The following is a 16408-nucleotide window of genomic DNA, read 5'->3' as shown; positions in this document are numbered from 1 at the left end:
AAGCGCCATTGAATCAATGTAGAAGTCACTTACAAGAATACATTAATGTGTTCGCGAGCACATTCTACTTCACAAGAACCATCTAGAGCCTCAGTGGTTATTATTTAGTTTACGTAAGGTTTGCGGAATCTTACTTTGGCCTTGTTTTATTTATTGAATTTAAGTTTTATGGTCGCTATAAAAGTATAATTTCAAGGTCAAATTTGTATTCAATGTTACTACATGTATTTTTTTATGGTATAGATGACAAACGAGCAAGAGGCCACCGGGGGACACCGGGGGGCTTGCAGATGCGTTGCCGGCCTTTAAGAAACCTGTAGGCTCTTTTCCATAGTGCTTACGTATGTGACGTTACCATCGCGAAGTTTCACTTCTGTCACGTGTTGTAAGCGATTTTTCGTTTATATAATATAATGTCAATTATATAACCATAAACTTTAATAAAAAATATGATTCTAAATATAATCAACAAATTTCAAATTTGATATTTTTGAGGTCAAAATAAGTAATTCATATGAATATACAGCTTTATACAATTAACTCAATTGTTTTAGTAACAGACACGAGAGAGTCTCACCAGTTGTGTTTTTAATTGTATTCTTGGAGCTTGAATATAATTAGAAGACTCTCGAGACACAACAAGGCAATTATTACATAAGACCATCACGACACAACAACACTTTGTACTGGCTTTGCAACGAGCAATGGGCTCGTCGTATGACGAGGTTCTACAATTGCATATCATGAACCAAAAAACATGCATTCATAGTAATAATGTAAAACGTATAAGTTGCATTTATTAAATTATGCATTTTAGAATAATTTGTCATTGATCATCAAGATTTATTTAATTTATTTATTAGCAAGTTAATATAAATGTAGAATGTTATTATTGATAAGTAGCAGTAGTAGGTAGGCACTTAAAGCAACCGTGGATTTAAAAAAGCCAAGTTCATGTTACTGTCATTGTTCCCTGTAATTTTGGACTCCATCGGTGGACAATTATTTTATACTCAGTGATATATTTGGAGTACTGGACAGGAACGGAGGCGCCATTTAACCTAGTCAACATTTAACCAGCACTTAAGATACCATAGTACATACATAAATCGGTCTGTATGTGACACAAAGATATTTGATAATTTTTTTGTGACACAAATATAAATCATTCCAAAAACAGGTCTTATAAATTTTGATGTAAGTATAAATTATTTTTTTGGATAAAGTATAAGTACATAAGATCACACTCAACGTAACACACACAAAACAAACAAAAACAAAGTCAAAAATTGTTATACTTATGTCTGGAAACGGGATTGTATGAGTTTCTATCCCATCAATATACTTTTATATCAATTGTACAAAATCAAATTCATCCTCGGACGTCTAAATCGTATTTACTCCATTCATTGCGACAATCTTATTAATTTAAGTGATAGCTGCCATTACTGAGCCTCAATCAACGGTAATGCTGTGGGCGGTCAGCGGCGTTAGTGGAGCAATAAATTCCCTAGCGAGTTCTCAATCGTTTCCAGCGAATTCGAACGAATGCTCTTTCCTATCACATTAGCGAACAATTGTAGATATTTAACTAAGCCGCAGGGCGTGGCGCAAGTTACGAGGTTTACGTTGTTAGAAGATAAATTTAATTATATTTAACTCGATGGTATAGCTTACACTAACATACAAGTAAATTGTGTTTTATACCTACTTAATAAAACATTTTAATAACAATTATGGTATAACCGATTTTAGCCACTTCGGCCAATAGAAATTATCAAAACGCGTAGCAGAAATCATACTGCAAATATGTTTAGGCAGTCAAACGTGCATTATATTTCTCCTAACTTAAAAGTTGGAAATCAGATACGTACAGCCAACTTCTAGCTGTTACTACGAGTCCTTTTAAGTTGCAAGTTAGCAAACCAATGTACCAATATAATACATATTTATTATTACAACGAGCTTCGAATTAAGGTACGACATCTTTGCTCATATTCTCAGATAAACGCAGAACACAATCGCAATACCAATGTTGGCCACACATTGTCAAAGTAAGTAGCAAGTCGTCAATACTGCCGACATTACTATTATTAAAAAATAACGCTTACCGCTGAACTATTTGTTTTTATGCCTTTTTTCAATCTTATTTTTTTTATTAAATACATTAATTTATTATAAAGAATGATACCTAATTAATATTTTATAACTGTCATCTACCCACATGAGACGGTAGTAGGTTCTAAATATTAGCAGCGAATTGAGTCCTTTAAACGCTATCAACTCAACAGTTGCGCCAAAAACACAGTCCATCGAAGTGAAGTATCTGTATCGCCACCAATACGGTTCCATTACGTGCGCTTCGAGTCGTTTAAAATCCGAGTTCTCGTGTGCAGGTCGTTGCTAAGAAAATTATGTATAACTACATAAGAAGCACAAATTAAATTTATTAATGTAGCTATGAAATCGACTCTCCCTTTTATCCTTCAAAAAATAAATATGTACGTAAGATTACCTAATACAATATATTTCATGATATATAGTCAATATTTGTAAAGAATTTAATAAAAGAGAATAACTAAATAGGTAGGTTTTTGGCTATCCACGGCGGAATCTACATTCCGATTCCGATTAAAATGCCGCACATATTAACATTTTATAATATTACAGTTCAAAGAGAATTATTTGACAAACTTGACTTTCGCCAGGGTTAATATGTTTGTTGGTTTCTACGCTACACAATAATTGATTAAATTAGGCGTTTACAACAGGCTACTTAGCTATTCTAAAAAAAATATTTAACTATCTTTGAGCTCTTGAAAGCAAAACGTTTCAATATTGATAAATTTGCATCTTTCTCTCGTATAACTATTTCTTATTATAAAGTTGGAGAATCTGTTTAGATGATCGCGATAATCTCAGTAAGAACAAATTATTATTTGAATAATTATTATTAGCGATAGATGGTCTAATTATGGTGGACGTATTGGATAACACGACAAACTATTCAATAATAAACTATACACTTTCGTAATTATCGTATTATTAAGATTTTTTATTTCGATTAAAAGTGTTGTAAAAGTAGTGTAAAATTCTATATAAGGCTCTAATTGGGTGTTCATACATTATATTATGCTTATATTCTAACGCAGATAATTCATTTTCTATTAAAGTTATCATTTACGCAACCAAAGAACACACATTAACACACTCACAAAACGCAATATTATTAGAAATGACACACTTATCAATTCTCTGTTTTTATATAGATTGTAACAAAGAGCAATAACAGGCTTGATTCCATACAACAGTCGCCTCGCAGCGGGGGCCGTGAACATCACTCGTTACCGACTCACCGCTCGCCGCTCGCCGTTCGGCACGCGCGCGCAACAATTATTGCAAATGAGAGTTTTTTTTATCTAAACTACTTAAAGCTATAAAACTTGTTGATTTGGTTTGACTATTAGGAATTGATATATAACATACTAAGATTCGTTTAGTATGTTTAAGCCAAATTCACAATAGAGTTCAGAGTCAGAGTTCAGTTCAGAGTTCACCTATGCCGGGTAATCTCAAAGATGCTCCCGGGCGCTTATACAGGTATTTACGTTATACTTATCTGCTATTTACGAGCTCTGCCTCTATATCTAGAGATGCCTCATGCCTCATTCCTCACGCCTAACGCCTCATGCCTCACCCTGATTTTTTCATCCAAAAAGTCTAAGACTCGGCAACTTTTAACATCTAGTTAAAGTGTCAATTATTGTAGGTTCAAGATTACCAATCTTGAATTTTGACCTTGTAAGTATAAGATATAATGGTTCATTACAATAACATTCGAAACTAAAAAAAAGGAGATGCCTGCTACACAACAACGGTCATTATTCTACAAACAAATCTTATTGTTACAATATTTTCCCGTAATTACACTGGCGCGGTCGTGTAAGTCACTGCGGGGTGCGCACGCGCACGGTAATCCCCCACTAATGGTCACACTGTAATTATGTTACACCCATCATTATTATGGTTGTATTTTAAAATAATATGCAGTAACTATTGACACAAGTAGTTGAATAAATTGTTTTAACAATGTTTTTGTAATTTTATTTTAATTTAGTACATACTAAAATATCTTGATTTTTAGTATAAATTTAACAGGATTTTATTCGTGGGGACTTCTAAGTTATAACAGTACGGTTGGAACGGTACAGTTTGTTGTTGTAGTTGTTTACATATTCATTATTATCTCCTCATTTATTCTACCACCAAACAGCAATAATTAGTATTGGGTTCCGGTTTGAACGATAAGGGTGCCATCTCAGTTCAAATGGATAAGGAAAGTAACGCATTGGCTATGTAAGGGATGGTTAATATTTCTGACAGTCTCAATGTCTATGAGCAGTGGTGACTACTTAACAGCAGGTGGCCCATTTTTCAGTCCGTCCACCTATTTGAAGCAAAAATGCTAACAATAGGCCACTGGTTCAGAATTGAATTTAAAAATATGCGACTCGTAGATGTTAAATTATTGAGTCTTAAAAATACAAATCATCGGAGAAGATATGCATTATGTAAATAAATTACATTCCTTGTAAAAATATTTCAGTCTCCCTCTTATTAGGTCCTCTGATCGTATGTACAGTTGTATTGTACGCGACCAAAAAAATGATGATGTACCTTTAACCGAAATAGCCTTGGCGGCCATTTATAACGAAGAATAGCAGAGCGCGCTGTAGAATTATTATAGTGTACTGGTGTACTTATGTGCAATCGCTATCTCACCCTCACAAGCCAATGGGATTTCCATGCTTTCCGAGAGTGTTAACACTACCGACTTTTAAAATACTCGTTAAGTGCTAGTGAGAATGGCTTAACAGAAAATTCAATGTTTTTATATTTGTCAGCAGCTTTGTAAGTCAGCCACGGAACCAATCGATCACAAGACAAAAATAAACAGAAGAGTAATGTTATTCCATAATCTTATTATAATATAACTTCACAACATAAATCTAAATATTTTTTAATGCGACGTCAACTTTTAAATCTAATTTGAGTATCAAAGAGTTTATAATTTAATTTGCCCGAGCTCTAGTTAGTAGTCCACAGCTGTTGCAAGCAAATATACTTCTTATGTTATTAGAATAAGGTATGTTTTATTATAAATTCATATTTTCCATGCACACATTCTATTTTGAGTAATGTGCGTTTTAAAAATGACACGATTTGTGAGTGTGCGGCCAGGGGACAGTTGTAGGGGAATGTTTTTGGTTGCGTTTATTAGATAATAGATAGTTTTATATTTGTTTTGTTGCCAAACGATTTGTTTTTTGATAAAGTTAGTTAATGATTTATTTGATAAGTTCGTATTCTGTGTAAACTTTGTTGATACCATCACTTACGATAGATGGCGCGCAAGTCGCGTAGATCAATTATTTATTAAAGAAAATGACACTGGAAATGCAATGTTTGCCTGCAAAGTGAGTACCTGGCGTCTAATAATATTCACATAAAAGATTCGTAATAATTTGAAAAATATGACATAGATTTATAGGTATATTTCCTAATAATATAATATTAAAACTTTGTAGTAATTTATTCCTAAAATAGATAAATAAACTATTTGCATGTCCCGAGTTCGTGCGGTTACAATTCACAAAACGTTACCCCTCACAATTCTCCCTTTTGAAGTAAAAATTTCCAAAAATCCTTCAATGAGCTTCTTCATTGCGAAAGGAGTAATTATCCTCATTTTGTAAATGCCGTGTAACATTTTTAAATGTTACTTGAATTTATAATAAGTATTTTGTTTTAATTGAATCGATAGGTACTAATATCTTAAACGTATTTATCCGAAAATAGAGCGATGTAATAAACAAACATACGATCTATTAATTCAACAAAACTATATTAAAAGAACAACAGCACAAAACCGCCCGCGCCCGCGCCCGCTCCCGCGCCCGCGCCCTCGCCCGACTCACACGTGAATAATTAATCGAGACGTGTATCATCTCCCATTATAGCGTTTAATATAATTATATTTATTGTTGAGTGCTTATAAATGATGTCGAATAACTTACGCGAAGGGCCGGAGAGATCGGGGGGCCAGAACGAGACGGGATGCTTATGGCCTCTGTTTAACTGTTTTCAATTCCGAAAAAAAATGTCAAAAAGCTATATTTATCCTTGGATAGGAAATGTATTAGATTGGTTTTATTATTAGTAATAACATTGAAGGCTAAAACATACTTCGTATAAGTTTTAAAATGGGTTTAAAATATAATCCAAAAAGATTATTTCTTTATTAAAAACTATATTATCAAGGTAATACCTCAAATATTTTATCATAATAAGTTTGTAATAATCGTTTTAAGTAGTAAAAAGTATTTTTTGTATATAAGATTGACTGATACTAAGATGTAATGAGCACATGAAGGATGTTATTAAAAAAACAAGAAACATCGATATGTCGCGAGTGGAGTCCCTGACCATCCACAATTTGCAGCAAACAGTTTTTAAGTCACAAGACCTGTTCATTATGAGACACGAGGGTCCGAGTATTTGCTCTCTAAAACGCATCCCTTTCGAGTCACCCTACGACCCTCATTATTAACCTAAGTCCCTTGTAATAAGGGTGGAGGCTCGTAATATTTTATAGTTTATCTCATAAATTGATTATTACACATGGAGTGAGGGATAAATCACTCGAAATCGGATTAGAGGGCCGACACAAGACCGACACAACGTCGACATGCCGACATTGCCGACACGCGTTGCGGTGCTTATTAAATTGTTTTTGTAAATTCGGTTTAATGTGGCGATTATGACAGTAGGATAATATATCTTCATAATATTACCGTCTCTATGTAAACTGTTCTCTTTTATTGTTCGCGTGATGGATGACGGCCGTCTGGCGCGGAGACTGTCAACCGGCTCTTAACGCACACACGGTCCCGTTCTTATTTGAATCTGCTTGAAGGTATGTTCCTTGTGATATACTTGTCGATAGCATAGGGACTCTAATCAAAGAAGGAATGCAGATAATCAAACATATTAACTTATTCCATGCGATTTGTTAATCGCTTCGTTATATTATGCAGTTCAACAGTTCTTGTATATTTTTCAGTTCACAACTTACCTAAGTATATTATATGAACTTTAGTTTGACCTGCAAAGTTCTAATGACAATACGTTGGAAATTCAAATCGTCATTTATTCAAAATCTCGACCAAAGGTCAAAGATTATGACTGATTAATTTTTAAATTGTTAATTGGTTCTTCTGCCTTTTGAGACTGAAACCGGATATATTTTAAGTAGTTTGGCAGACCGGCAAATGGATTGTCTGTTGGTAAGTGGTCACCACCGGTCATAGACATTGAGTCTGTAAGAAATAAGTCATATCATCAGCATACATTAGTGTCTACTAGATAAGTAGCCCCACTACTTATCTATACTTCGGATGTATTATACGTTCTTTACTTTACTGCAGTAATACGCGACAGACACTCAATAAGTGACTGACTAGAGACAATAATAAATGTCTAATCACACTCGTTGCTCGGAGATTACAAATAATTTCAACAGACAATAATTAAGCTTAAAGTAAAAATCAAGTACGATTACTTTTCAAATCAAATTATAAATGAAAATTCGACTCTTTCTTTATTTAGAAGGTATTTGCATAGTTTTATACTGACTTTGCCAATTTAAAAAGCTAGCCTCAACCTAATCTAAATACGAGTCACGAATAGTAGTCGTTGATGCCTAGACAATCACAATGGTGCCTGTTCAAGTATAACGGATAGGTCAATGATCTCCCAATAAATGGATTCCGAATCCTAGACAACTAAAACGAGAGAAGAGGAACAATCGAAATCAAAATCGTCGAATCGTCTTTATTTTGCCGATACTCGGCTGATACATGTGGAAAATGCCATATTGTGATGTGAAAACGTGCAAATATCATTCAGAAGAAAAACGACGGAGTATCATGTCCAGTGAGTAGTATTTTTTTTTATATCAAAGTATTACTGTTAGAATACAGTTTCAATCAATTGTAAAAAACCTTACTAATAAATCTTACAAAGTTTCGTAATCTTACGGTGAATATAGTTCGACTGTTTGTCGAAGCTACGTAAGATGACAAACATTGCAAACTAAATGGGTCTAAACTACGTGGGTCTACCCATTACAGTATTTTAGCGAACTGAGGTCAGCGGGCAGAGGTATTTTGACTTCACAACGTATAAATAATAAAAATAAACATGTGACTTAACAAAAGCACATATTTTCAGAGAAGAAGCGCCATACGGCATTTTAATCGAGTCACCCACTTGAGGACGGCCGACTGTTGTGTGCGGCTAAGAGGGGATTATGGCTTATAAACTATTTGTATTACGCTAACAGTTTTGAAAGTATTCGGTTCAAATGAACACAGGATTATATTAGCACCGTGTTTTTAATTAATTTCGCTGATTTGACAGCAATACATCTGAGTTCTTAGCCTTTAAATTATAGAGAATTCAATACATTTTACTACTAAACTATTTGTCAGTGTTTAATTTAAATATTATTATTATGAATACGATATTATAGCATTTGAAATACTAATCTATAACTACATATATCTACTCATACTATAAATTTATTACCGTAGACTACGGTTCCATATTTTCCATGTTCCAGTTTTTATAATAGCTTAATAACTTACAATTATAAAATTGTCCATAATATTTGCGGTATTTTAGTTTGCTATGAAAGTGTTTTCTGGACGAAAATATAAACATTTAAAATCAAATCATCTTTCATCATTCATCGAATATACCGAGACACCACAAGTACGGAATTCTACCGGAAAAATCACTAAAAAAGTACATAAGTAGGTAGTTATATCTTATTTTCAACTCTCTTTTACTATTTGTTAAATATATACATACTTATATTAATTGATATTTAGTTTAATATTCAACCACCGGTGCCCTGGCATACCCTGTGTTTACTGAATAATTTTAAAGACCTTCCATCTGATTTGAGATGCCAACTCTGTTAACCTTACGTTATGAAATAATTAAAGGTTTGCTAAAACTATAGAGACACTAATTTCCAAGAGATTGACTAAGTCTTTAACTACAGCTCTCTTTTGAAACCAATCAGAGATGATATAAATCATTTATAATCAAATCCTTGTTTAATTCAACTGATAAAGTTGTAAATACTTTACGCCACGAGACCGGGAGGCGATATTATGCAGATGGAATCCACGCACGCTAATTGCTATATTCGCCTTACTCTCCCCCTAAGCTCCCCCCTTCCCGCTTCTCCCCCCACGCCGTCTGCTGTATTGTCACCGTTCGCTAATGAAATCGTAAGACTAATAGATAAATAGGGATCTAATTATTTGTTTGACTAACTGCTTATCTAATAGGAAGGTATATGAAATTTAAAATTTTATAAATTAATTGAATAAGGAAAAATAGACTTTGATTTGTATTTTTTGATTTCTTAAAGATAGCCATGTTTTCAATTTCATAAAAACTGAACATAAACATTCGTTATCTTCTTAATTTAAAAAATCGTCGCACCGAATTAATTTTGATACCTATTCTAAATCAATACGAATAGGTTATTTAGAAGTTTTGATTCGTTTTTTTTATAACTTTGACTTTCTTATTCCTATACGATGTTCTTATAAGTATTTTGTTTAAGTTAAATGAAAGAACGCATATTTTAATATTATTTTCTATTCGTTGTCCCTTAGTAATGAAAGTTTAATATTTTAAAGTATGAGATGGGACATCGAGGCTACTTTAACGGTAGATACTCGAAGCTACGGGAAACAGTCTTAGAAGATTGTTCAATCAATCCCAAGAGACTTGATTGGCATTCTCTGTTTATCTGAAAATAGTATACACTCAGTCTTAGAAGCACTAATTTCGACGTAACATTTTACTAATGCTAACAGATTTTGTTCCTTATAAGTATTAAAATTTTCTGATGAATTATATGAAATTTCAGTAGGTATTTGACATGCCAGAAATCATATTATGTGTCCGAGAGAAAATCGCACTTCACGAAAGCTGGCAAAACAGATACTTACATTTTGTATAAAGAGATCTCAGAAACACCTACAAAAAGGAATCAAAGTAAACGGTAAGGGTTTCAATATATTTGTTACACATATTGTTTAGTAATTACTAAATCACATTTAAAAGCACATTTTAAAGGCCAGTTCTCATCGCATAAAGTTGATTATTTTAAAGGTTAGTGGATAATTAACTTAATACTGTGATACATTAAAATTTAAAAGTAAATTATTTTCAAAATAAAAATGACTTAAGAAATATTAAAAGATGTTTGAAAAAAGTCGTAACAAAATGGCGCGAGCATTTAAACATAAACATACTACAGTGTAGCACTGGGTAGGTACGACGACTGCGAAATGCACGTTTTTTTGGTATACGGTGCGGATTGTAATCTAATATTACTTATATAGTAATTGACAAATAAATTAATTGCACTGTATCAGAAATTGGACTTGTGATGCTGCAGAATTTAGCATATAGGTAAGTATATCAAAATATAACTTTAACACTTTAATTAATTAAGTAGATATTCGTGTGACAATCAATTTCATTATTTAATGGACGTTCCCATTATTATTGAAAACCTGATATTAACCTTAATTATAAATAATGTGTAGGTACGTGTTTTTACAGTATATAACATTAAATGAAGGCTGTGTAACGCTGTGTTATATCCGGTATCATGTAGGATGCAATACGGAACGGTATCCGGGAGTAATTGGCGAGAAATTCGATCACCTCTCAGCGTTCGTTACTGGAGTGAGAGTACAGTAACTATGAGTTCTCATCCAATTATGAGATGCTATTTTAACTTACATACATGTTTTTATTTATTTAATAAAATAAATTGTTGTATTAATTAAATATACTTGCATACAAAGTCGCAACAGCCTAACAACAAATATAACAGTTACCTAGCAGGTACAGCTACTAGAATGGCAGAATTAATATAACAATATCGTGTTTTCTAATCTGAACGTTTAAAAAGACCATTTTCAGTTAAGTACCGAATTTCACATGAAAGAAAAAATACCACTGAATAGTCTATTGACAGTATATCATAAGTATATATATACTGTCAATCTACCTATGTTTACATACACCTACCCATAGTAATCATCAAGTGTCGTATAACCACGGTGTCATTTTTTTAATAATTGTGTTTTTAAACGCCTGTACGGCACTAAAATTTCAGACGTGCTGTTTCTTTCGTTTTGAAATTATGTCACAATTAAGTAGAATAAAAGTAAAAATATTCAACACAAATACCTGAAACCATTCAACAAATAATTCTAAATAAAGATACATAAAAAATATGTTGTCGGTCTGTGTAACATCATAATAAGTATATTGGTATCGAGTGTGGATAGAAGCGTATCCGGCGTGTAATTGGCGAGTAATATGATCACGTCGGTCTCGGCTCTCGAGCTCGGCCTCGATGTCGTCGCTGCAGAGCCCGGCACAGGCCGGCAGTCAATTGATTTCATAAATATAAAATCACCGTCGGTAAAGTAACATGTAGCACATCATATTCAATAAAACGAGACCCGTAATTATTTTAATGCCTAATCGACCTTGAGGATATCAAGGAAAACAATATAGGTACCTACTTGTGTAGGCGAGTTCTCATCACATATATTTTAAAGGTTAATGGATAATTAACTCAATACCGTACCTAATATATTAATGTAGCTGATTTAATAATTTTATTATAATAATGTATATGTACAATAATTGATGTAAGTAGTTACCTACTTAATAGTAGATATGCTATGAAAGAAAGATAAAAAATATAAACAGATCAAGTCATCAAAACGCAGGCTCTATTCATTAAATGCTTAAGTCCGCCTTAACAGCATAATACAAACGGAGTTTGCAATACGTACATATCATAAATTGTACAGTTCGCAAATAAAAGCGACGCAAAAAGACAAGCCAAGCTAAGACAAAACCAGTCCGCCATGCCACTAAGAAGGGCGGAGCTAATCATACAAACCAGTTAAACAAAAACTTCAAAACTGATTAAAAACTATTAATCAAAAAGGACTTTAAAAGCAGCTAGCAAGATTTAAATTTGAGTGGCCTTTTAAGGCGGTTATATCGTTTTGGAGGGAGCTACGAGTGTCGAAGTGGCCAATCAGCGCTCGGTTGCCATAGCTACGTGTAGTGTCCACGAGCGGCCGATAGATGGCGATACTAGTGGCTGTTTGGTTACGTAAAAACATTATTGACTGGCCGCGTATTTTTCTTGTTTCGAATTCGCTTATTGTTTTATTGACTTGTCAGTTTTGTATGTTTCATATTGTTTTTTTTTTAACTAATGCAGTTTCATTTTTGGTGGGATTTGTATATTTAGCCATACTTAATTTGAGTGCTTATTTCGTAATTAAAGAACAATGCATGAACGTCGAGGATTTCGTCTAAATGTAGGTAGACAAAGAAATTTGTTGAATATACTATCCCCAGTATTTTGTATCTTATAAAATAATTAAATATTTATATCATAAGAAGTATTGCACATTACGTATGGTTAAATATGTAATGGTCTCAATCTTACTTTAGTGCCACAATTACGTCAACCGCGAGATAATAAACTAAGTATCTAATCCGAGCCCGTACCTAAACTTTGATTGCACGATAATCCATTTATTGCAACGTCTCAAACTGCGCCCCGGTATTGGGGAAACGTAATATCCAGAAAGCCATTATACCGAAATTTCACGAGCATCACTCATAACCGCCTTGCCATAACATCCAACGCACTTTAAACCGTCAGCTATAGATTTCATTTTGCAATGCTATCAAACCATTTTCCTTGTTCGTGTAATTGAGTGGCTGTGAGTTCTGTGCGGTTATATTAGAGTTTATTTTGCATTGTCGAGCGACTCGACAGTTTGGAAATGAAATTTTCATAAATGTGGCTGCGGGGTGAGTCAGCGGTGCCGCGGGGAGGGCGCGGGGCGCGCGAGGGGCACGGGGGGAGGGTAGTATTTGTGTTTTCCCCGCAGTTTCCGAGGGTAGGCGGCCGCTACTTGAGCTCCCGTTGTGTGTAACCGGCAAACGGAAAAATTATTAATAATAATTACGCCTCTAGTGCTGAGTAATTATAACGTATGTACCTTCCTGAATGGTAAAAACATAAATACAAATATACAAAGCTCCTTTATTTGTTAATGTAGACTTAAATACTCCATCTCAAAATAATTTCTCTTGAGTCAAAACTAATACTCGTTGGAAAGTTTAATTGTTAACGATTACGCCATCTAATTCTCTTGTCTGAATGTTTGCCATAATTATTTAAACACAGTCCAATAAATATTTAATCAAGATTAGATACCTAAGTTATATCAAACAATCATGAACAGAATATACAAACGTAATGTTCGATCGAAGTTGAATTGATTTTGCATCAAAGTTTTATTGTTATTTACAATGAGATTAATTTGTTGATTATATCACATTACAGTATTTTCACCATCATCTTAAATATGCCGGCACAAAACTATCCATTTGAAAGTAGGTCCCTATACCGAAATTCCAATAGTTATACCTATTTTATTCTGGTAGTGTCTTATAAAACTTTACTTGGTGGCAGAGTTTTGAGCAAGCCCTGGATAGATACCAACCATTCATCAGATATCCTACCGCCAAACAGCAGCACTAGTATTGTTGTGTAAGCCAGTGTATCTACATGCACAAGGGACACAACATCTGGTGGCTCATTGTCGATGCAAGGAATGGCTAGTATTTCTTACAGCGCCATTGTTTATAGGCGGTAGTGACCACTTACTATCAGGTAAGTCACCATTTGATCGTCCCCCTATACATATCATAAAAAAATGAAGCGTCATGTTACAGAATGTTAGGTTAGGTTAGTTACCGACATTTAATTTCAATATCTATAAATTATTCAGTATCTTTATGTCTTCAAGTTTGTTTTAAACTTACGGCTTTGCTCATATACCTAAGCATTTTAACGCTGGCAGATTAGAGTAGGTAGTATAATAGGTATAGGTAGGTATAGATCAACATTTCTTGTATGGTTTTTTTTTTAATTTAAAGAAAATTCATTAAAAGAATTTAGATAAACAAATGGGCATCTTGGTGGCAACTGTACGTCTTCGTGATAGATACTGACATTATAAGACATAGAAAAAAAATATTATATTGTCAATGTACGGCCAATCATGAGAAATAAGGTTGATATCTTGTATCAAAATGGTAAGTTAAGTCAAAAAGGTAGAAATATAAGAATAGGAGTACCCCAAACGGGTCTTCACATGTTCCCAAGTAAGTAAAAATCTTATTGCTGAAGATAAAGACCTGCTGCCGCCAAAATGTTACAGATATTAGTAATCCTAAAATAAAGATTGTGATGCTGTGGAAGTAAGACCATGGTTTGAAAATAAAGTAAATCAAAACAGTATAAAATATACCGACATCAACGGTACCGAGATTAGATTTGATTATTTTAGAAAAGAAAAAGTTATGTTGAAATACGCAGAATCAACACGATATGATGATTTTTGAAATTGTTAAACAACTTTTGGTTCCAGAATAAACATGAAAATGGCAATCACAAATGTCGTTCTCTCGATGAAAATACTGAAGTTAATAAATCGTACATAAGGAGGTACCTAGAACTAATGTCAGCTATGCCTTTTTATAATTGAAATAGATATCCGATCCAATTAATGCGTCAACATTTGATATAGCGTCGAGCCAGCACCGTAAGACATTCCCTTTCACTAATTATAAAAAAATCGCATTCTTTTTAATCCCGGGACTGTTGTGATGTGAACAATCGGTCCTAAGAAAAGCTTCCTTCCGCGAAATCTGGCAATTCTTTGCGTAAAATATCACATTGCCGCGATCGGGTGTCGAGTTCACTTCAACGACGATATAAAACTAGTGCGACTACGGTTTGTTTTTTTTTAACAAATATAATTTGGGATTAATCATTATGCTTAGGACTTGTTGTTAGTGTGTATAAACGTTAGTAAGCTCGGTATTTTAAATATGGAGAATTAAGTGTTTGCTGTCCATTAGCTTCCATTATCAAAAGTAAGATATAATTACCATATTATGATAAGATTAAATCAGGCTTTATGTTTCAATTTCCTTGTACCAAGTATTCACTTCTTTAACCAAAAAAAATGGAGTGGGCTGGATTTGGAATATAAAATATTTATACAAACTTATCTTAAGTTTCTTTAATAGAAAATAATAATAATAATAATAACAGGACAATAAATATGCCGCAAACGTGACAAAGGGTAATAAATAAATAAATAATTAAAGTAATTAAGACCGAAAAATATAAATATATTAGTCTCGAAAAGTCATCACTAATCATAGACAACCTATCGATGTTCTACGCTCACGAAATATCGAGTCTCATGTTACTCGGCAATCGATGGCAATTGACGTCGTAATGGGATAATGGGCGTTTTTGTTGGGCCCCGAATTCGAGACGAGACGTTTTTTCATCTTAATCGAATTATACGATTTGTTGTCGATGTTAATTGTGCGCTCACAATGAATGCCACGTATACTGCTCCGCTTTATCGTTCGATATTAACGTTTAATTTATTGACTATAGCTCGCTAAAGAACGTTGGGATTACGCCTTTGTTGGAAGCTTGTAAGATAGCATTTGTTTGTTAAAAATATCCTTCGGTACGGCCATTAAGTGAAAATAATTTATTCAAATGTCTAATTGTTTTTTAAATAATAAAACGGGCGGGTCGACTTCTCACGTGATGATATGGTCACCACCACCCTGAGATATAAGTGCCGTAAGAAATTTTAACCATTTTTATTTCGCCAATGTACCAACTTTGAGAACTGAGATGCTATGTCCCTTGTGCCTGTAGTACACTGGCTCACTCGTCATTCAAACCGGAACAAAATAATACTAGGTATTCCTGCTTGGCGGTAAAATATATGATGAGTGGGTGATGCCTACCAGACGAGCTGCACAAAGTCACCACCAAGTAATTTGTCGGACATCGTTAGAGTTTTGTAAGAGGAAACGTCATTTAATGTCCTTTTTCGTAAAATCTTGTATTTTGTTTAAATAACTTGTAATTTATTTGAATAAGAGATGAAAATTTAAATAATTAATTATTAACGCAAGGCAATTGGACGCAATTCAAAGTGTTGATGAATCTAATACGAGTCAATAATGACTGACGGAAACAAATGAGTTAAAATGCAAAATCATTGTCGAGGTAACATTACTATAACTAAAAGTAATTTGTTTCATACAACTATAAGTATACGGCCTTAATACTATCATGCTCAAACAAACTATTTCTAATTTAATA

The 16408-nt window shown here is 33.6% G+C and overlaps 1 protein-coding gene across 3 annotated transcripts in view; it reads right to left on the bottom strand.

Annotated features, from left to right (window-relative positions):
- Positions 1-16408, bottom strand: part of LOC113396542 (visual system homeobox 2-like) — a 100900-nt gene that overhangs the window by 37186 nt on the left and 47306 nt on the right. The gene's annotated exons all lie outside the window — the stretch shown is intronic.

This window comes from Vanessa tameamea, chromosome 15 (genome assembly GCF_037043105.1).
Source record: "Vanessa tameamea isolate UH-Manoa-2023 chromosome 15, ilVanTame1 primary haplotype, whole genome shotgun sequence".
Lineage (NCBI taxonomy): Eukaryota > Metazoa > Arthropoda > Insecta > Lepidoptera > Nymphalidae > Vanessa > Vanessa tameamea.
Note: the sequence above shows the minus strand (reverse complement) of the source record. Positions and strands in the feature narration are given on the sequence as shown.